Source organism: Falco peregrinus, chromosome 4 (assembly GCF_023634155.1).
Source record: "Falco peregrinus isolate bFalPer1 chromosome 4, bFalPer1.pri, whole genome shotgun sequence".
NCBI classification, from domain to species: domain Eukaryota; kingdom Metazoa; phylum Chordata; class Aves; order Falconiformes; family Falconidae; genus Falco; species Falco peregrinus.
Genome location: NC_073724.1, coordinates 99,870,129 through 99,893,766, shown reverse-complemented (window position 1 = coordinate 99,893,766; position 23,638 = coordinate 99,870,129). Strand labels below are relative to the sequence as shown.

The 23,638-nt window shown below is 40.0% G+C and overlaps 1 protein-coding gene across 9 annotated transcripts in view; it reads left to right on the top strand.

Moving 5' to 3' along the window:
- WASF3 (WASP family member 3) overlaps nt 1-23,638 on the top strand; it is a 74,850-nt gene that overhangs the window by 11,671 nt on the left and 39,541 nt on the right. For 4 of the 9 annotated variants that reach the window (XM_055802850.1, XM_055802841.1, XM_055802842.1 and 1 more), the window contains one exon: nt 11,468-11,554. The exons of 1 other annotated variant lie outside the window; for it this stretch is intronic. The gene's annotated coding sequence lies outside the window, so the exon portion shown is untranslated. Of the gene's footprint in view, nt 1-9,870; nt 10,018-11,467; nt 11,555-12,275; nt 12,348-23,638 lie in introns of all 9 variants that reach the window. 4 more of the 9 variants (XM_055802844.1, XM_055802843.1, XM_055802846.1 and 1 more) reach the window with 3 other exon arrangements.

Genomic DNA, 23,638 nt, shown 5'->3' with positions numbered 1-23,638 from the left:
CATGCATCTTGTGTGTTCTCATGTGCTTTTGTTTGAATTCTAGCTAATCCCTTTTATTTTGCTTACTTCTTCAGAAGTACATGTGGTATGAGATGTTAAACTTTTTTCTCATAAGTCTGTTTGCTACTGTTTCTCTACTACATTCTTTTTTTTTATTATCAGCTGTATTGTAACTATACAAGAACTTGGAAAATTTAGTCTTAGTTAATTATCTTGGTTTAAAAAAAGTGCCATAATCCCTCTAGAGGGAGAGGAGAGCTGTGCTGGGGTAGAGAGGCCTTGAATTTGTAGGAATAGGTATTGTGGGGGTTCCTGTTGCTGGTGCAGTATGACTCTGTATAATAGTCTGTTTGGGTTTAAATTTCCCAAGAACAAGTCCTAACTCTCCTTAGGGCAAGTTAATTTTTCAAAGAACAAAATGCTGGCAGGGGAAAAAGGAGAGGTCTGCTGATACCTGGGATCCCATTGACCCATCCTCCAAAGTTTTATACAGTATTGTGGTACGTTTTGTTGTTATTCAAATGATTATATTACTAGTTGTTAATGACTTGAATAAAAGAGTGACTAACCTGAAGTGATAGAGAGTCTGATGGAGAAAGGATTTTGAGATTAAAATTCCACTTAATTGTGCGATCCAAATTTCTTTTTTGCACAAAACCAGTGTTCTATTTGCCTGGAAAGCAGCAAAACATTATCAGTGGAGGATTGGTGCTAGTGCATGGTTGGACTTCTTATTCTACATTTGTTTGTTTTGCTTTGTGTACAGGGGAGGACATCACTATTTTTGTAGCAGTAAGATTGTATCTAGAAAGCTGTCTTGATCCAAGTTGTAAAATCTTAAACCTCAGTCTTTCAGTGGGCTTTATGAAGGCAAAGGTTTTTTCTTGTGTGGCTATCAGTTGTTACTGTGGTGTGTGTGGTTTTTTTTTTTTTTTTTTTCCTTGGGAAAATACCCACTCTCTGTGACTACCTACTTGGTCCTGATGGTGGATTATTTGTTTCAAGTCCTAGTAATACTTACATTGTCAACTTTAAAGTTGCAAGATCCTCTTTAAAGCAGTAGATTTGGTGCAGAACATGTAGTTATTTACATGTTAACCTGATAACAGGCTACTCCTAAATAAAAGCCTTTCTCAAGGGCAGGGCATCTCTTGTACTATTGTCATACTTGAAAATGAGATAGGTGAAAGGTTTTGTTTCTTTGGTTTTCTTCTATGTGTTTAGCCAGAAGCATGGCTAAATCTCACTTTCTGGAAGTCTTGACTTCAAAAAGAAAAAATAAATAAAAAAAAAGACAGACATCAAGGATATAGTTGACTAGCAAAACTTAGGCATATTTAAATGCAAATTTTATATTTTCCACTGGTGTGAATGCCCCAAACATGCAAGGGCAGTCAAGTTAAAACTTGCTGAGTATCTGCAATTCCAACATCTGAGCTTGGTTCTTCCATATGAGTTAGGAGAGAGAAATCATTAATGAAGCCTAGTTTGATGTCTTTTGATTTTTCAAAGGTAGACCTGCATGGCAGCAGTAAAATTAGTGAGACAGGAAGCATGTTGCCAGTAGTTTATGGAAATGCCACTTTATGCTGCTTGTTAATTCTGCAGCCATAATAGAATCTTAAGTGTTGGCAGTAATAGTACCTTAAAGTGTGATCCCATAGTAATCTGCAACAAGAGTTGCTACAGTGAGAAAGCCAGTATGCATCTGTAGTGAGGTAAAAGAAAAATTATATTATGTGGGATCAGGAGTGGTTTCTCATAAGAGGCTTTAAAAAAACAACAACCCCCAAAACCCAACAAAAACTGCAAACCTCAAAACAAACAAGATTCCATGCCTCATTGGTTGATCTGTTTTAGTTCACTGTACTCAATGTAGAATTTGCCAGGAATTCTGTAACCTGTAATAACATGAGTGGTCAGCTCAGATGATTGTGGTGCTTATACCACCTCACCACACTGTGGTCATAGAGGTAACCTCTGAAGAGCTGCATGGGCATTACAAACCAAGGTCACTTGTGGTAGAAGAGTAAAGATGATGTGTCAAGTTCTCAATCTGTTGCGGATTTACATGCTAGCTTGTACACATCTGCAATGCCTGTGCTTGTGTTCTTTGAGCAGAAGTGTATCACATTGAATATCAGTAGTTCTCAAACTTTCAATTCAGCCTCCCTTTTCTCCCTTTTTGGTAGTAGTTTGTTCCTCTACGGCCCTTTTGCCGCACCAAGCAGTTGATAAATGAAGGAAAGAGGAAGCAATGTATTGCAGCTGGGCAGCTCTTACCCCATCCTCCTGGAAGTGGAGCTGGAGCCCGAGAAAGCATTGTGTGGTGTCTGCTTTCCTGTATAGAGGAGGGAAGATGTGGATTTGAAGCTGTACCAGATTCTCTGCTGTCCTTTCTCTCCTCATTCCAGAGCAGAGTGGTCAGTAGTAACTGAAATACCTGGTTGCTTCTGTTCCTGACAGTAAGCCACACATTGCTTTGGAGCTGTCAACTGAAGTCTGGGCAGGCATGGTATTGCTTTGGGACATGGCATGCTTCCTCTCCTGTGATATGTTCAGTGCCTCCAGTCCTGTTTACATGGTGTTAGAATAGTTTTTGCTCTTCAAATAAAAAAACCCACAACCTACTGTGGATTTCTGGGCAGCCCATGCCTTTCAGCAACGGTTGCCACTGTTTCAAAACGTTTAAAGGTGTTTTTTTTTTTCCAAATTCAAGCTACTTTGCATCTTATGCAATGTAAATCTGTAGTTCTGGAAAATAATTTATATTATTTGTAGTCTTCAAAATCTTTAATAGAGGAAGGCAAAGGGAACACAACTTTAAAATGTAGTTGAAACAGATATTTTTATGGTTGTTGGAAGACTGAGGAAAGGACACAGGCAAGGAACTGAGAAAGAATAGGATGGCATAGTTGCAGTTGCATTATTATGAACTGTTAAAGGATATCTGGGGGGTATATATATGCCTACAGTGTTGTATGTATTAAGAAAATTAGGTTTTCTTAGACTTGGTTGTCAGTTCAAGATTTTTTTCATTGTTTCAAAATCTCTTCATGGAAATTGCTTTTGTAAAATGCTGCATTTGTGACAGCTGACTACTGCCTCCCCCCCAAGTACTAAACATGGCTGTGAAAGTGATATGAAGTAATCTGAAGAATAGGGTTTATTGCATTTATGAGAATATTTAGTGGAACAGGCAAATCTGTTCTCTTGAGTTGCTATCAACTGCTTGGTGTTGAGTCTGATGGTAATGCAGTATATAACCTGGATGGGTTATGCTATTAGGGAAATGAAGTTCATAGTTTTCCTTACCCATATTAAATAGTGTGAAGCAGAAGTAGTTTTAAAATTCCCTTTTATAAAAACAAGTCTTAATTAAAAACATAAAAATCTTATGGTAATGGCAGGCATGATGACTTTAAGCCACTTCAACCTTCTTTTCAAAAGAAAAAGTAGACTTTATTTCACATACTTCTGGATTTCTGTGATTTGTTTGATCTTCCTAAACTGCTAAGCTCCTCTACATTGAATGAGATTTGAGGTCACAGATCCATGCAAAAACTGCTTTAGTTTAACTGGCTTATAAGTAAAAATGCTAATAACAAAAAAGACCCAAAAGAAACAAACAAAACCACCTGCCTCAACTGGCCCTTTAAAAACAGGATAGGGGGAGGGAAAACCCCTTGAGAAACTGGGATAAATCTGAACCATGTAGTTAATACTGGTGTATGCTAATTTCTTTATAAAGAACAGCTCTCCAGTGGGGGTATAAAAATGGAATAATTAATACATAAGTTTCACCTGTGTCAAATGCTTTGTCTCCCTCCCTTTTCACTTTCCTTATTTTTTTTTCCATAGTAATGTCCTTAACTGAACTCCATGGGTCAGCTGTAAAGAGTATCTAGCTGTTTAATTCCATTGAATTTTAATTTTATAAATGGTGACTAATGATTTATCTGTATGATACCTATGTCTGTCTAGAAACAATTTACATGCTTTTTGAGACTTTCAGTCTGGGGGAAAAACACACTTTTTGCAAATACCTTCCAGTCTGTGTTTTTACTGAACTTTCATAAAGGTTTTGTGTCTGTAGATATGAAAGACTATAAACAGTGAGAACTAAACTGCAATAGTATATATATCTATATGCATACTCAAGTATGTACACATGGGAGAACATTTATTAAGAATAGAATATTTTGGTTGGAAGAGACCTACAGTGATCTGTCCAGTGAAGTCCAGGGGTCTTCAAACTACGGCCCGTGGGCTGGATATGGCCCCCAGGGTCCTCAATCCGGCCCCTGGTATTTACAGACCCCCCCTGCCCTCCCCCCCCTCCCCCCCGGGGGTTGGGGGGGGAAACCAAGCAGCTGCAGATGACTGCCTGCCACTGCATCCGCGCATGTCGGCCCCCGGGTTAAAAAGTTTGAGGACCCCTGATCTAGTCCAACCAGCTGACCAGAAGTTAAAGCATGTTAAGGGCATTGTCCAAATGACTCCTAAACGCTTGACAGCTTTGGGGCATCAACCACCTCTCTAGGAAGCCTGTTCCAGTGTCTGACCACCCTGTTGGTAAAGAAATACTTCCTGATGTTCAGTGTTGAACCTTCCCTGATGCAGCTTTGAACCATTCCCATGTGTCCTGTCACTGGATCCCAGGGAGAGGAGCTCAGCACCTCCCTCTCCCCTTCCCCTCCTCAGGAGGCTGTACAGAGCAATGAGGCCGCCCCTCAGCCTCCTTTTCTCCAAACTAGACAAGGCCAAAGCCCTTAGCTGTTCCTCACAGGACATTCCTTCCAGCCCTTTCACCAGCTTTGCTGCCCTCCTCCGGACGCATTCAAGGACCTTCACATCCTTCTGAAGTTGTGTGCAGTGCTGGGCCCCACAGTACTTGAGGTGAGGCCACACCAGTGCTGAATCCAGCGGGATAATCGCCTCTTCACCAGCTGGTCATACTGTGTTTGATGCACCCCAGGGTGCTGTGTTCCCCGACCTGGCCAGGGCAGCCAGACTGACTCGTGTTGAGCCTGCTGCCGCCGACCAGCACCCCCAGATCCCTTTCTGCACGGCTGCCCTCCAGCCACTCCTCTCCCAGTTTGTACTTGTGCCCAGCATTATCCCGTCCTAGGTACAGAATCTGGCATTTGAACCTGGTACATTTCATCCCGTTAACCACAGCCTCATGCTCCAAACTATCTAGAACCCTCTGCAAGGTCTCTTGTCCCTCAGGAGAGTCGGCCGCACCTCTGTTTGGTGTCATCAGCGAAGTTGCCAAGGATGCATTCAACTCTCGCATCCAGATTGTTGGCAAATACATTGAACAGGACTGGCCCTAGAATTGAACCCTGAGGAACACTGCTGGCGACCAGTCATGAGCCAGATGTAGCCCCATTCACTACCACCTTTGAGCTCTGCCCTTCAGCTACTTCTTCACCCAGAGCTGTGTAAACCTGCTCGTTCTACAGCTGGACAGCTTGTCCAGAAGGATGCTGTAGAGGACAGTACCAAAAACCTTATAAAATCCAGAAAAACTACATCTGCTGCCATCCCTTCATCTGCTGGGTGGCTGACCTTATCATAGAAGGATATAAAATTAGTTAAACGAGGCTTGCTCTGTGAACCCATGCTGACCGTGCCAGATTCCAGTATTCTTTAAATGTCTTTCAATAGTACCCAGTATAATCCTCACCATAATTTTTCCAGAAACTGAGGTCAGACCAACAGGGCTGCAGCTCCCTGGGTCTTCCCTCACACCCTTTTTGTAAACTGGTATAACACTTTCTAGCTCCCAGTCAGCAGTGACCTACCCAGACCTTTGGTAGATGGTTGAGAGGGCTCCCGCCACAATATCTATCCACTAGCTCCTTCAGTACTCTGGGATGAATCCCATCAGGCCCTATGGACTTGTGACCATTCAGCTGATACAGCTGGTCCCTTACAGTTTGTGTCCACAAATGGAAAGTCGCTGTTCCTGCACTTGTTCTCTGACTCTGGACTGGGCAGCCCAAGACCTATCGGTATTATTAAGGACTGAGACAAAAAAAAGCACTGAATGCCTCTGCTTTTTCTTCATCCCTATTAGTCAGATGACCATCTTCAACAACTATCAGTCCAATGTTTTCTTTAGACCTAATCTTGCTATTAATGTACTTCAAAAAAAAAACCAAACAAAAAACCCCAACAAACCCAACACTCAACCAAAACCTTTTTAAGGTATCATAGAAAGTTTACAAAGGAAACAAGCTTCCTATCTCGCATGTGTTTTTGAACTGAGGATGTGGACTCTGAGAACATTTTTACAGGGAACGTGAGATTCTTCCATGACCCCAGTCTATATCCCAAAGCACTATTCTTTTCTACTAGGGTGTAGGATGTGCCTCTCATTCTCCAACATTGAATCTGAATGCTTTTCTCTTTTTTCCATTTCTCTTTCACTTGGAGGCTGTAGGGGAATTAATCATAGTGATGTGAGTGGTTGCTATCGGCTAGATCCAGATGTAAGTATCTTGCCCCTGGATGGGTCGTGCTAGGGAGAGCAGCTGCTTTCTTGATCCAGCCTGTGACCATCTACATAATTCTGATTCCATGGCATTGAATCTGGCTGTTGGCTGTGGCAGTGCTGAGCCATTAAGTATGACCTTGCTGCTGCTTCCTTCCCTGTTGCACTACTTTATAGATGCAGTATTTTTTTCCTTTTTAAATATTATGTCAATTCTTTTTGATTTGCCTTTTTTCTTAGGCATTCTGAAGCCCACTAAATTTCGTTTATCAATCTCAGAGGTAGTGTCTCGTTTTAGTGCTATATATGTGTACATGTGATACTTTGACGAGCACTTTTCAGTGGAGTTCTGTGTCCTGTGTTAATTCATACTTCCTTTATTCTGCTACTTCACTGTAATTTTATGAAACAGTAGGGTGCAAACTGCTTGACCCCCTACTGCTTATGGAGAAGTTTGAGCTAAATAAAATCTTAAGTTTTGTTCAGGATATGGTGCAGTCCACTATTTGCTTTGACTGTTGACTGTCAGCTTTCTGACAGTTATTTTTGTATTGCTAGTGTCACCATATTCACTTCTTTTTAGTGAAGCATCTAATTTGAAAGCCTGTACCTCTGTCTGGCCCATCATCTAGCCTTGGACTAATCCTTCTAATGGAGCCCACAGGTTTTCTTTCTGTTTGGGGTACTTATATAACGCTTCTGTCTAGATGTTCATGCCTTGTAGCAGTATCTGCTAACCACAAGAAAGGAGGTTGAATGCTCTAGAAAGCAGAATTCGAGTGACTTTTTTATTTTAAGAAGTATGTTCTTAAATCTTAACTGACAAATTACTGTATATAATCCTCCCTCTGGGTGGGAGGACAAAAACTGAAATTACAGAGGCGCTGTCTGCTGAGGAAGGTCCATTTTTAGTATTGTTACTCAAGTGGATTTTCACTTTGATGTAAATCCAGAAGCATTTCTTTGTGTAGAGCACTAGGGAGACATCTCTGGGCACTGCAAGTTGAGCTAGGAGGGAGCTCTTTCCCTTTCTGTGAAGATGGGAACACTATAAACTTCTGCAGAAGAGCATGGGGTTATACTGGGAGAAAGAGCAGGCTGATAGTACAGAAGACTTGTACTGTGAGATAGGATTGTTACATGTGGAGATTTAGGGATGGTAAATGCTGCTAGAAAACCTTTTCCAGTGCTTGAAAACACTTTAATACTTACATGCCAGCTGAAATTTGTTCCTTCTCGGATATTTAGATCTATTTTGTTGTCAGTGATGGGAAAATCTTTTAATTTTGTATTGAAGATGAGAGAGTGGAAGAGCTCTTGTGGTTGGTACTAGTCATTTGTGGTATAGCCTTGTCTTTATGCTTAGCTTCATTTGCAGTAAAGAATCAGTGCTGACTATTAAGGAAGAGGGTGTTGTCCTGGGCAAGCCTTTTAACCACTGAGGTGCCAAAGAGGTGAAATATGTTGGGGCTGGTCAATGCTACCATGCTTCTTACCAGCCAAGAATGTCTGACAGACCAGTGCTGTTACTAGTTGGCTCATAAGCGTGATGGGCTGTCTTTTGTAGATTGCAAAATCTCCAAGAATCATGTTTAATCTCAGATAAGTTTCATGCAATGCTTAGGATTTTGCCAGCCTCCAATTTAGATAGGTCTCCGCTGTCCAATACTGAAGGACTGCTCTACTCAAGTCAAGCAGTGAATATTTGTACCGTAATCCGCTGGTGAAAATGAGTAAAAGAGATACCAGGTACCTCACAACAGGTTGGTTATTTTTAATTTATCTGCCTGTGTTTTAAAGGAAAACTCCCAAGATCTTCACCCCGTTCGGAAGGAATTGGTGGTAGAGGACACACTGGATGCTGTGACCAAGTCTGACCATCAAAGCAGTTCTCAGAAAGATATAGTAGGAAATTGTCCCTTGAGGGCTTGATGGAGGGCAGGTAGCTTTCCACATTCCAAGGACAGCATGTGTCCTAACTAAGTCTGTGTTTCTGGATGTCTGTGGAAGCTAGACAACAGCAATTGTCTTAAAGACTACTTGGAAAACATGAGTTCTGTTCCTTTATGTTGTTCCTATTGTGTGCCCAAGTTGAAGATTGGGATCTGGATCAAGCCTAATTTAAAGATAAGAAACTCTCTAGTTGTCCTGGTCAGTTTCAGGAAGGCTGCTTAGGATGGGCTGTTGAGAGGTCCCTTGGTTTTAAGTAATTGTATGGCTCTTACAGAAAAGCTGCCATCCCACTGTAGTAGTACTTAAGACCAAGTGGGACCTACCTACCAATTGGTGTGTGGTTCTGCTCTTTGAAGACTCCAGAAACTGTCAGGGTTTTCCACATGTCTGCTGTAAAGTTACAGTACTTTCCAAAATTTTAGTTTTGTGCTTTCAAGATTGAATACACACAGGAAGTGAAAAATGGAGTTTTAAAGCACTTCCTTTTTGTGTGTTTATGTACTGATAAAATGGTTAACTTTGTAATTCAAACTACACTAGTAAGCTTTGGATCTCCATATATGAAACCATGTTTTATAACCCCTCCCCCAGAAAGCAGATTTTAAAATAAAATCCTTTTTTCACTATTTTAATGATGACCTACCATTTGGATGCTTTTAATCCTCAATCTCTGTAAAAGTTATGCAGCTTGATCTTCAAATTGCTTCTGTACAATCCCTTCATTTCTAGGAGTCCTGTTTAGAAAGTTTTACAACATTGATTTTAAACATAATTCAGCTGAATACACATTTCTGACTAGAAGTCAGCATTATACATCCTGCTTCTCTAAAATCTTACCCTCTTGAAACTGTTCAGTACTTTCTGTGAATTAGTGAATGAGTCAAATGGGGGCACTTGGCAGAGGAGTCAGTGATGTTCTTGGTAATGAGTAAGAATCCCTTTATAATGTTTTTTGTTGGGATTTCTTTCCTCTTAAAGATTTTATGGGAAAGAAAGAATCCATTCAAAAGGGAGCAAGTATATTGTTACGCCAGTATATAGATATTGCTGGACTGTAAATGGTGTACTGAAACATTTTCTTTTCTATATCTCATGTTGTGTGCATCTGCAATATTTTTTTTGTTATAACTACATATCTTAAATGTAGAACACGCAGTGAGGGAGTCCAGCATTTCTTCTCTGGCTTATCGTGAGTCTTTTCTCAATATTTTATTTAACAAACAATCAGAAAATTCTGATTTAAAGATACAAAACTACTTGACATTGATTGTGTCTTGGTGTCTTTAGCCAAGGTTTTTTACTAACCCCTGGAATATGTGTCAGGATAGTTGATCTCATTTCACTGTGAAAGCTGTGTGAGTCTCATCCTCACTCTTCATGTGGTAATTCTTGGCTTCCTTCCCATCCCTCTATAGGTGTCACATACTGCTGACCTGAGTGGAGAGTTCCTCCATCACAGGATGGATTTGGTGATCCTGTTCATGTAGTGCTTGCACTACAGTTGTTGATGTAACTGATGGAAGCAGTGAACTGCAGTGCGTGGGCAGCAATGAGTAGCTAAGGTGGGAAACTGAGAACATCATAAGGTGCCCTTGCTGCTGAGGCTAATGTAATGTGTAAATATATCTTCAGCCACCCTGATAGTACCTAAAAGGCTTGAGTTCAATGTGAAGTTCTGGTCACCTTGTGCTAGGCTAGTGTTCCATGACATCTATTCTGTAGTGTTTTTCAATCTAGTGCTGATTACTTGAAAGCACTGTTAGTCTTTCCTGAACCACAGGTATACCTGCAGAAGTCACTGTTGGTTAAGTCACTTAGGTTAATAGGATCTTGTCTGACAACTTCAGTCAGGATTGTGAAGCAGCATTTGGAAGGCACCTTCTTCCCCACATAGTACATCTACCCTGGTGATAAGATAGGGAGACCTCTGAATGTAAATGATATGTAGTTGAGCCTTTTATAATGTCTAACTTAGAACAGTTCCTTCTGTAAGTATGTAAACACTGAAGTGAGGACCAAGGCCTTGGCCAACTGGTAGACCTTGGTAGCAGGCTAACTAGAGGGCAGTGCTATGTTTGGAATAGGTGGCCACTGCACCAATGCTTACTGGAATTGAGGTGGGGTGCCATGATGTCAGAGGTCTAATATTTTGAGGGAGGGCAAAGGAAACTTAAGAGTGGTGACAGAGAGCAAGAGGTGTTGTCTAGGCTACTGATTTCTTGCCTTGGAGGAGTCTGTGTGTGGTGACTCCTAACAGTGTCTTGCTCTTCTAGGTGCTTTGGCTTTTTATAAATCCTGTTTTATACATGTCCTTGAAATAGAGAAGATTTTTTAATATCTCTGACAAATTTTTGTCGTCTAAAATGCCTAATCAGGTTCCATCAAGGAATATATAGGAGCAACCTTGAATAATATGGCTATAATATTAGTCTCCTATGATCTGGTTTAGAAGATCATCTTTGTACAGTACTTGCAGAAAGGGCAGCTATGCCTTAATCACGAAAAATATTATAAAAAATTAGTGTATGACTAAATGGTCATCTATAAGTCAGAATATCCTCTTGATTCTAGGATCTGTAGTACTTTTTTGGAAACATTGTTTAGCTTTTGCAAGAGAGTCTCATTGCTTTAGTGTGTGTGTTTTAGTGGGTTTGTGTTTAGTAATATTTACTGTGAAATATGTAAGGTTCTCAAACCTGTTTTTTTATGCTTTACTTTAGATCATTGTGTCACATTTTTACATCCACACAGTCTTAAAGTGGGTAAATGTAACCTTCCCTGTAGATACTTCCAGTTAAAAAAGGGCATTGGTTATAAAATAATACAAGCTATTTTCTTACCTTGAAAAAATTTAAGCTATAATGAAATAACGTTTATCTCTAAACAGTTAAAAGTATGTCTAGATTCTACACATGCATGTTTTAATTTTCTAGTTGATCATCGAACCTGATTTTTAATGCATATCTTCAATTATTCTGTTCTTGAAAAGCTAAGTTGAATTTGTCTTTGCAGAGAAAGCTACCTGAGTGTGCTAGCAAGTCACAGAACAGCTGTCTTCTAAAACGCGTAAAGGGACTACTTTCAGCTCCTTTTTAAATGGTAAGCTGTTCAAGGGAGCTCTTACTGAATGTACCTTGTCACTTACTTTTGCATTTGTGTGAATCTGGTCCAGATAGCTTTGAAAACTCTTAAGTCCTTGAACTGAAGACCAGTGGTGGAGTTTGGAAACTGACCAGAAGGTTTTGAGTTAGCATTGGGAGGAAGGTTTATATTTTTGTGATGTTGAAGATACGCTGTATTAGGCTCTGAAACAAATGTTAAAAGCACTACTAATGCAGGAGACTAGTATAATGTAAACGCTAATCTTATTGTGTAGAAAACAAATAAATTTACTTTATTCATGGCTGTTCATGAGAGATTGGATTTATAAATTTGCATCTGTTAATAACTTTCACCCTGTATAATCTGTGTTTTGCTGAGCTTTGTCTTGGAGATTTAAATTAAATCTGCTGAGGTTAGTTGTTTGACTGTTTGCCTCAAAGTGCAATGGATAATGAAAGTTTTACATTTATTGATATTAAACTAGCTTTGTTGAACCCCCCCAATCTGGCTCAGCTGCAACATGCACACCACAGACTTTAGATGAGGAATATGTTGTGTTGTTCGAAAAGTAAGAAAACAGCTGTGTAGCACTTCCTTTAATATGTGACATAAGATGTGGGCCACGCTGGGTGGTGCTAATGGAGGACTACTGCCAAAGTGTAGACAAATTTGTTAAAATAAAGCTGGTTTTGTTGGTGTGTGTGTGTTTTTTTTGTAGGGGGTTGCAGTTTGTCTGGTTCTGCAGTGGGAAAGATAAACCTTTTGAACAGGGGAAGAAGCTGGAAAGCAGGTTTGTTCTTCCTTCTGAGAGGATGAGGAGGTTAAAAGTAGTATTAGCTACTTGTAGGAGAGACTGTTTCCTTCCTGCATTGCATGCCACAGTGCTGCCTTTGGCAGAAACTGCAGCCAGCCATGCTTGCTTCAAGGTCTGAAAAAAGCTAAGTATGCAGCACTGCTTTAGGATATTTTTGACTTTGCTTATGTCCTCGAGCTGACTGGCTATAACTCTGGTTGTGATCTTCTGGCACACTTTGTCTCCCCTCAGCTGAAATTCATGTATGCTTATTTTAATTTTGAATGCTGATTATGTGCTTGATGATATTCAAGATGCTTGTCAGCATATATGTTCTGAAAGAGATCACACCTCAAGTTAGAGGAAAAACAAAGGATTTCTGGGAAATTCTATGCATGCATTCACAATTTCAAGAAAGAAACTTGATTTTGAGGGATAAAGGGATCAAGAAGCAATATGGTGCACACAGAAATGTGAATACAGACCTTTCCCCTTTCTGACCTTCCTGCAATTCCCATTTAAATGGTAAAATAACTTTATGGTTATATACTGAAATTGTTTGGAAAAAAAGATCATTTGTTATAAATTACAAAGGTGGAGGAAGTATGTCAGGGAAAGGAAGTAGTCTGCAAAAATTTTTTTAAACCAAATGGGCACATCAAAGACTGAAAATACGCTTCACTACTGATCATTAAATAAGCAGCAATACACTAATCCAATGAAAATGTGAGAATTATTCATCTTAATATGTGTCCTGTTGTCATATAGTGTGTGTGCAGGTGTGTGTGTGTGTGCAAAGGTCTCTCCAGTAGCTAATTGATATCTGTGGTCAGTGCCGTAGCTGACTTTTATAGACCCCAATTCTCTCCAGTGTCTGGCCTTCAGACTTTGGTTTCTCTAGTAGCTGGCTTTACAGACCTCTTCTGCTTTTGAGATTAAAAGTCACAACTGTCATATTCTAACTTCCAGTGTTATGTTTTTTTATATTGTAAGCTCAACCATTGTTACAGCACATATTTCTGTTTCATTTCATGGTACATAGAAACATCGTTGTTTGCTTTCATTCATGGGAGGTTGTAGAGATTGCTTGCTGCAGGAATAAGGATGTATGTGTAGGAATATTTTACCTAATTGTATGTGTTCACAGAACTTCAAAAATTATTTTGAGGTATTTTTTCATACTCAGTGTAGTATTATCAAATATTTTGTTTCTTTGTGCAGGTTAAGCACAACTTTCATGTAGAGTTTAATTGAAAGGTATCTACTGTTTAATAGTCTGGAGTTTAATGTATCTGAAAGGTATTTCAATACAATGCTGAACATACTTGAAAATAATCAGGGTTTGATTTTAAAAAGATATTAAAACTTAATTTTAGTAGACATAATATTCTAAATTTTTGTTGAACTCTGATCACTCGTGTATTACAAATGTTCTCATAGGACATACAATTTGGAAACTCCACCTGGTCAACAAAATAAGCTTGTATTTAAAATAATGATTGATTTCTACAGAAAGGTAATATTTTTCTTTCTAAATTTCTTCTTCAAAGAACTGAACTTACAAGTCATAATTAAATAGTTAAATGACTTAATTTGCCTGATTTGCATGCATAGTAAGGAATTTTCATTTTAAATCAAGTCATTCATTTTGTCGCTTGCATTATAATTGTGCCTTGTCATGCTTCTCTGGATTTCCTAGTGTGTTTTGCTAATATAAACACCCCGAAAGTTGTCAAGTTGCTCAAAATACAATTATTAGATGTTTGTGCAAGCTGCAGATTCCTTTACATGCCATTCCATTCAAGTAGCATGCACTGGCTTTTTTAAAGTTCCATTTTAATCCTGCAACACTAAGCTCCAAAAGAGCCCCCCACAAAGAAAGTTAAGAGAGCATGTAGTTGGGAAGAAAATCCCAAATGCAGGGCTTGAAAAGGGACCCTGATGCTTACCAGCCCCAAATGTCAATTCACTAGACCAGCTGAAGAGTTCCTTTGTCATCAGATACAAGCAGATCTAAAAAGTATGTGTTCATAGTTTGGCATATAAAAATGTTGCATATTCATTTACATATTTTGAAGAAAGACATTAAAATTATGTTTGTGATTTCTGTATGAATAAAACTGGAACAGTCCTTAGAAATGCTTATATTGTGAAATCAACTTCAATACTTCTAGTCAGGGTTAAACCAAACTTATTTGCAAAGACTTGCCTGTACTGTGTGATTCTTCAGTCACATAACCTTTATGCTTAGTAGCTGGCAAATTATAGAATGATTTAGTAACTTAAGTTCAGATTTGAAACAAACTTTTTAGGAAAAGCTTCTTCTGAATTTTTATCTGAAGACTTAAGTTAGCATTTTCCCTGAAGGAAGGAAGCTTTTCAGAATAGGAGCGAGTGAGTGTCAAAGATGGGTTGGGCAGGAGGGAGAAATAATCTTCTGGAGAATGGTGGAAAGTAAAGCTGAAGATCACCAATTACATAGCATTGGATGAGGGGAGAGAGACACAACAGTGTTTTCCAAATAGTATCCTGGGGAGAAGAAAGGCCTATGAGAGAGGAGAAGGTATTCCAGAATCCTTGCATTACAAATGGTAAAGCCAAAATGAGGTGGGACTGGTTTTGGGAGAGAGTGATTTAAAACATGATCGAGAATTCTAATTGCAGATTCTGATCTTAAGAGGTGCATGCATTTTCTCCTAGCTTTTCTTGTTTTCTCTTTGTGATAATAGAAGAGGCTGGATATTTGGGCTCAACTCTTGCCTGTCTTGGGTTAAATTATTCAGCGTGCACTTACATTTTTGGACTTGACTGTATGGAGTTGAGGGACTTTACATGCAATCTGGGAATGTGCATAATGTTAACATAGGAGGATTAACCTGGTAAAACTAGCATCTGTGCTGTGAGAGCCATAGCATGCCCATCATGTTTTCAACATAGTGATATGAACACATAAAGCAGTATTCTTCATTATTACTGCCAGAGACTGGGAAATTCAGTGCTACTTCAATACTGCAAACACACACAGTCATTGACCTCTTTGAACTTTTTCTGTGGTTGGCATAACTTCACTTCTGAATTATGCAACTAGTGCATAGAGATCTGCTTGAAGATGAGGTTTAAATCTTGGTTGCCTGCACTATGATTAACTAAATCAGTTTCTAGATTTAAAGTGATTAGTTAAATTTCTTCAGCTGTGTGTAGATTAGTCTCTGATGGCTTGTTTTTTTCTATACATGGGACTTGTAGTCTGTAGATTGCATTGACTATTTTAAAGTGTAGTTAAGAGCAATGTAAGTATTGATAGGTTTGTTACATAATTTGGGGAAGATCCATGTAGTCATAGATAACCTCTAATGACAGTCTTTGAGAATCAGTCAGCATGTTTGAGCTTAGTGTTACCCTGTCAGTCTGCAAAAACTCTGGTTTCCTGTGCAGTTGCACAAGTTTTGTCAGCTGGTGATTCTCAAATAGCCTCAGGTACCAACAATCACAGTGTTGCCTCCTGGAGCCTCATCACCGAGGTGGCAAGAGCGGTCCGCTTTTTGCTCGGCAGCCAGCTGGCTACAATCTATTCCTCATGGATTGTGAGACCTCATTAGCTCTATGGGTTTTAAACTAATAATTGCATTTCACAGAGGAACGTTTGATCACCAGTATAACAGCAACTGCAGTGCTGGGATGGAGGCAAGTTTATAGTAAGTTCACTTCAGAATTCTGCATCTTTGTTTCTGTCATTTAAAGAAATACAAAAATATCCTGGACACCAACATTCTAGGATTTAATTTTCCCCCTGTTGCTTTGACTTCAGCATGTTCAGGTTCAAAATGTACTTGTGTTAAGAAAGAACACCTAGTTCTAGAGAGAGGTGGATGGGTGGTAGATATTGTCTACCTTGACCTCAGCAAGGCTTTTGACACTGTCTACCATAACATCCTCATATGTAAATTCAGGAAGTGTGGATTAGGTGAGTGGACAGGTGGATTGAGAACTGCTGAATGGCAGAGCTCAGAGGATTGTGTTAGATGGTGCAGATCTGTCTGGAGGCCTGTAGCTCGTGGTGTTCCCCAGGGGTCAGTGCTGGGTCCAGTCCTGTTCAGCTTATTTATCAATGACCTAGATGGAGAGACTGAGGGTACCCTCAGCAAGCTCACTGATTATACAAAACTGGGAGGGGTGGCTGATTGGCCGGAAGGCTGCACTGCCATTCAGTGAGACCTGGACAGGTTAGAGATCTGGGGGGAGAGGAACCTGGTGAAGTTCAACGAAGGTCCTGCACCAAGGGAGGAACAACCTCATGCACCAGTACAGGCAAGGGGTTGACCTACTGGAAGGCAGCTCTGCAAAGAAGGACCTGGCAGTTCTGGTGGACAGCAAGTTGCCCATGAGCCAGCAGTGTGCCCTTGTGGCCAAAAAGGCCAATGGGATCTTGGGGTGCATCAGGAGAAGCATGGCCAGCAGATCCAGGGAGGTTCTCCTGCCCCTCCGCTCTGCCCTGGTGAGGCCACATCTGGAGTGCTGTGTCCAGTTCAGAGCTCCTCAGGTCAATAAAGACAGGGAACTACTGGAGAGGGCCCAGCAGGGGGCTGCAAAGGTGATGACGGGACTGGAGGGTCTCCCTGATGAGGAAAGGCTGAGAGAGCTGGGCCTCTTCAGCCTGGAGAAGACTGAGAGGGGATCTTATCAATGTCTACCAATATCTTAGGAGTGAGTGTCAGGAGGATGGGGCCAGGCTCTTTTCAGTGGTGCCCAGCAGCAGGACAAGGGGCAACAGGCACAAACTGGAACACGGGAAGTTCTACCTGTATATGAGGAAGAACTTTGCTTTGAGAGTGACAGAGCACTAGAAGAGGCTGCCCAGAGAGGCTGTGGACTCTCCTTCTCTGGAGACATTCAGAACTCACCTGGATGTGACTCTGTGCAACCTGCTTTAGGAGAACCTGCTTTAGCAGGGGGTTGGACCAGATAATCTCCAGAGGTCCCTTCCAACCCTGACTGTTCTGTGATTCTGTGAAACTTTTGTTCAGAACAATTTAGTAATAGCTCAATATTGAAAGTATTTTTGTCCAATATGCAAAATGATTTGAAGCAATCTTCAGGACTACTGTGGAACTGGAGTGGAGAAAATCATCACATGTTTTGGAAAATAGATGTTAAAATTAATTTCAAACAGCTTTCTTCAAGTAATTTCAAGAGACTACAGTGATCATCAGGATCTAGATGGTTGCCCTTTCCTGTGACTTCAGGAATAAAATTTAAGTGTGTTTTAGCAATACTCATTGCAATCATATACCTTTTCTGGTAAATAAAACATCACTTGTAAAGCTTCCTCTTTTTTTTTTGATGTGCGGTTTGTATATTTATAGGGTTAAGGAAGCTGCCATTACCTTCTTCATGTAGCTGCCTCAGCTATGCATTAAAACAGTTTAAAGATAGGTATTAAGGGCTTTCTTATACTTGAAAAAAACCACAAACACCCTCCAAACAAAAAAGAAAAATAAAAAAAAAAACCAAACCAAATGAAAAAAACAACCTACTGAGAATCTTTGCAGACAGCTGCCTGATCTGTAGCTTGTCAGCATTTACCTAGCAAGTACCAAATAGGTACCCTTCCCCTGGGACTGGGGGAGAAGCTGCTGTCCTGAGGGTTATTGGGAAGAGTTGACACATTATGGTGCCTCTCCGAGGAGTTTTCATATTCAAATAATTTGAATATGATATTTTACCCTGACAATGGGAGGGGTGTTTGGGATGTTTGTGGGGAGCAGATAGGAAAGATGGAAGAGCAACTACCCAGTTGCATACTCTTAGTTACTGGACACTTCTTTTTGTGAGAGTAAGCAACAGTCTCTAGAATCTGTCTACAACTAATAAACAGTCGTAATAATAAAGTTAAGAGCAAAGTTTTGTACCAAGCAGGCCTTGTAGGCAAACGTTGGAATGTAAAACTGCAGAGGGGAAAGGGTAGTTGGAAGCATTAGTTTATACCCCTGCCCTTAGTTACCAGTGGCTCCAACTCTTGTCAGACCAGTTGTCTAGTTGTAAATGGATGGTGAGTTACGCCGTTGCCAAGTGAGGTGTGCAAGGCCCAGTCTGAGCTAGTAAACTGTCTGTTAGAGGAAAGCAGCTGTAGGATGTGTGAAGGACACAACAGCCTGCCTTGCTGTAGTTGGGCAATGGGGGTAGAGAGTATGCCAAAAGCTGTGGTGCTAGAAGCGAAGGAGAAGAGAAAGCGCTGTCAGTAGGGCTCCTGTAAAGGAGGCTAAGGTTGGACCATGGCTCTACAATGTGGGCAGGACATAATGTCTGTATAAAACACAGTGTAAAAAACTCAATATAAAACTGTGAGGCTTCTCTTCAGGTGTTTGGCTGCTGTCTTGATAGATGGGTGTTTTTCTCTGGAATTATGAAATACAAATGTGATCAGTTCAACATGCAGTCTTTTTGTGCACTATTTTATGATATTTATGATTAAAGTAGTGGGAAATAAGTAACATTCTGTTCTCTATGAATTGTCAGAATTAAGACTTTTTAGATCCAAAACATAGAATATGTCCCCCCCCCCCCCAGTGATTTGTCCTTGATTCAGTCTTAATTTCCTAGAAAAGAAAAAAGGGACTTTCACAATTTACCAGGAGCTAAGAGCAACTGCTTTTCTTAAGATGTGATGGTATGTTTCATCAGATTGGTGACTTCCTGAGGAGACCAATTTTTTGTTGAGGTTCTATCCACCCTCCTCCTTCAGAGTACTGTATATTTATTTTAAAAATTACCCTTTAATACTTCATGCTTTAATATTAATTTGGTCCTAAATATTTATGGGTATATGCTGTTTTTTCTTTTTGTAAATAAATCACAGAAATCAATGTATATCAAGTTAGGATTCACCAAAAGTATCTTTTTCTGAAAAAGATGGAGGTGATGCAGGCATAAAGTACTTACATGGCTAACAGGGTAAACAGAATTTGTAATGCATGCATTAGATATCATGTAGTAGAGTCCTTGGGACGTAAGAGATATCTCTGAGCCTGAAGTAGTACATAAGAAATGTAATCTGTTTTCTCTGTTCAGTAAGATTTGATTGATCATCTCAGAATTTCCTGGGACCTCCTACGTGATTTTGGGAAATGTGGCAGCAGAGGGTGACAGAAAATTGCAACAGCTCTGAGCTCTTCAGTGTCATAGGTCTGTATTCCTACCAGTAAGATGGACTAAGGCTAGAGGGCACGACTTACGAAGAGCAGCTGAAGATTCCAGGTTTAAGCTTGGAGAAGAGGTTACTGAGGGGTGACCTCACTGCCTACACGTTCCTCATGAGGGGGAGCAGAAAGGGAGGTTCTGATCTTGTCTCTCTGGTGTCTGGCTAGAGTTAACTCCTCTTTCTTTGAGAACATCAATGCCATTTCTTGTAGAACGCAGTTACTAAAGCAGTTACTAATCTTTCAGATCTATTACCACGTTTTAGGTAGTCACTTGTGCTTAGCTTGCTATTTATCTACACAACAACAAAATATCTTAGCTGGTCATTTGAATGCCTCTGTCCTGCTTCACTATGAAATGGGAGGTTAGTTTGAATTACCATTTGTTTGGGGTTTTTGTGGTTTGGTTTTTTTCTCTCCTTTTGCTGAAGCAGATTGAGTGTTCTTACTTGCGTGGTCTCAGCTGTAAGAGCAGTAATTCCATAAACTGCTTTGAGTTCTTTTCTGTTCTGCTTACTTCCAAGCTGATTCCAGCCCTGGAAGCAGCTCAGCCAGGAGCAGCTATAATAACAAATGTTGAAACAGGGAATGGGGAAAGGAATCTATTTAATTAAATCAAGGAGTGGTTGGCTTTACAGCTGTCTTAAAAAGCACAACTTTAAGTGGAGTGGATCCGAAGGCAATGACTGGATTTTGCTTCTGAGAAGGAAACATAGCTCATCTTGTGGTTTAAGCATTTGTTGCTAAGCATTGGTGTGATTTAGGTCCGATTTCTGATCCTTCTATGGGCCTTGTGTGCTGGCCAGCATTATCAAATAGCTTTGTGCCTCTCGACTGTATGATTGAGAATGCTGCTTCTTGCCTTTCTCAAGTTTGGGGAATAAATTTAATGTCTAGGTGTACAGACACTGTAGTAATGCAGGTATTATGTAACCTTACTGTAACAGGCTTTCTGATGGTACTTTGCAGTTGCAGCATTGCTAGGTTTAGGCAGTCCATTCCTGTTTCAGTGGTTTTTAGTTGGCTGTTTTGCCAGGAGTTTGGTATGAGGCTGACTGCCAGCTAGTGAGGAAGATGAGCTCCTTCCCCAAGTGTCGAATGACTGAGTGCCATTATAGGGAAAGAGAGAACAGATGAAGCTCTGACTCTTGTGCATAAATGTCTTCATTCCCTGCTTTCCTGTGGAGCCTTCATTGGTAAATATTGGAGGCAGCCATAATTAAAAAGTCCTATGGGACAGGTTTTCAGCCTCAAGACGATTGTGGTTTTTTTTCTCCAACCAGTATTTGCCTCTTCTTCAGTCGTGTCCTCATAAACTTAAAACAAAATAAAACTGTTCTTTTTTCAACCTTTATGTAGTGAACTAAAACATGCCAAGACAACAGGCATTTTAGGGTGCGTTATGCTATTGGTTTGGATCCAGGAGTATATTTATGATGCAAATTCCCCAGTTGAGGAGTATATGCACTCTTTCCCTTTCTGATGAGTCTAAAATGAAAAGGTGCCCTCTAGGAGCATACGTGATGGTGTTCAGCATCTAATGGGCCATGATAACAGGAGAGAGCTAGCTGGGAACAAATATCCCTGCTTCCCTGCCAAAAATCATGTATGATGGACACAGGATCATCAGCACCAACTGTTCTGCTCTGCAGGTGTCTCTGCTGCTATTGTACCACACAACTTGCCAATGCAGTCTTTAACTTTAGTTGCTGTTTTCCTAATTCCTTTTGAAGTCTTTTAACATCCCCAGAGGTCCACAAGTGGAAAACCTCTCATGGATGGTGGTGCTCTGTTTCTTGTATAATACTGCATGTATTTTGTTCAGTTCTGATTTTATTATGCCACATTATACTACTATACTATTTTTCCTCTCAACCCACCCACACTTGGCATTGACTAAAAGAGGAGAATTAGAGATAGCTGTAAATCAGTAGGATACTTTCAGAAGTTCAGTGTTAGGTTCTGAAATTTTATAGGCTCTTAAAATATGTGTGTGTATATATGTCTTGAAGAAAGGCAGAAAAAAATGTGTTTACAAAAGGTTCCACAAAGGGTATTTAAATGTACTGATTAGAAATGCTGGAAGAAAGCAGACTTTAAAAATTACTTAGTATTATCATTGGTAACCTCTGCATCCCCAGTAACCATAGCTAAGATTTGATGACTTTAGCTGGGAAAAAGCATTGCTTGAGCGTCTCTTTAGTGATTGATCATACTTAGTGGTAAGAATGCTTTTTTTTCCTTGAAGCTGCTTTCTGGAGCACTTCCACCCTGCTAGCTCCATGGAGATCTGTTGATACAATGCCAGATTTCATGGAACACAACTTTTCAGCCTTTGCATCTTGAAAGGGGATTTTTAGAGAAGACTAGCTGCTGTATTTGGTCTGAGACTCACTGTGGTTTTATAGTAGCTTATTTGTCTTGTAGTGGGAGCTACTGTATGTGTAATGAAGAAATCTTTTTAATGCTGCAAATAAGGTTTTGTAAGCCAGTATTACTGTATCAAACCATGTTACTTTTACTAATGCCTGACATTGATTTTTAGGCTTTATTCTGCCTGCCCCCCCCCCCCCAAGAAAAAAAACAAACAACCAAACAACCTCCAAAACCCAACACCAAAAAACAACCCCAAAGAAAACAACAACAACAAAACCCAAATAAAAATCCTGAGACAAGGATTATACATTGAATTATTAGGAAATTAATGGTGGGCAGAACTTTGACATCTGAATTCAGGATACTAGTAAAAGGGACAATCTGTCACAAGAGAGCTGGAAACACAAGGACAAGTAACGTTTTATGTCTGGGGAGATGCAGCTGCTTTCAGTCTTGATGTGCTTCATATCTTAACATACTGGATATATCAAGTGTGTTCCAGGTTTTTTTACTGCAGCTTTGTTTCTCTTGGTATTCTGTTCCTGGTGAATATATATCCATGTAACTTAATCTTTAAAAATGTCTTCAGTATCGATAAGGCCAGGAAAAAGGTTATGATCCATCTTGATTTCTTCTGGACCCCGTGCTACTTGCTTGTGATTCAGTTGTCGGGGTATATGGAGCTCCTGTACTTCTGATAACTAGATGTTCTGCTATGCCATCTGTAACTATTACTACTTTATTCTATGAACTGGAAAATTACAGATTGCTAATTTCTTGTGCATCAAACATGAATGGTTTCTGTGATTAACTAGATGATGTTAACCATGTAGGAGAGAGAGGAAGGTTACCTGATAGAGAGAAATCGCATCATTAGTGCTCAAGTTACCGTACACAGCCAGATAAATATAGGAAAGATAAGAGAAGCATCCTCAACCTGGGAAAACCTCTAATCAGAGTTCAGTCATCCTTAGGCACCAGAGCAAAATAACCACAGCAGAAAGCTGCAGAATACTTGACTGTTAATGGTGGACCTCAGTAAGGCTGCTTGTGCTTTGTGCTGGTTTTTTGGGTGGTGGGTTGCTTGGTGTGTATTTTGGTTTTTGGCACTCCAAGTCTTTCTTGATTTATGCACTAGTCCTTGATTGCATGGCACTTTGTCATAATGCTGTAGTAAAGTAGCCACCAGAAGATGGACAGCATAGGAACAGATGGTGTGCTTGGCTCAGGATGAAAATAGTTGGTAATTTTTATGTTGATTCACTTAGACTCAGCTGTTGGATCGAAAACCAAAATATTTTGTTGAATTTTTCTGTAAAATGCACCCAAAATAAATCTGTTTTTTTCCCCCCACATAGACTAGCTGCCACTTCCAGGTTTCTTATATGTAGGGAAAGTGAAATGTTGGTATTAGTTTCACAATCAGGATAATTAGGGAAATCCTGAGTTTCCTGCTGAAATTACGTTGTGTGGGTGGCTGGGAAGCTCCACCTTGAGGAATTTTAGGGATGTTGATTTATTTTGTATTAATTTAAATCTTTATGGACTGCCTGTGTTTTTCCTGTTACATGCCAGGAAATTTCTGCTGCGATTTCAAAGAACCTGGTTGTTCAGGTGGGCATTGGAGTTGCTTAACTGCAAGGTTTTTTTAAGGATTGTGATATACTGTGGTAGTAGAATAAAGCATCATGGCAGTTGTTTCCCAGTGGGAAAGTC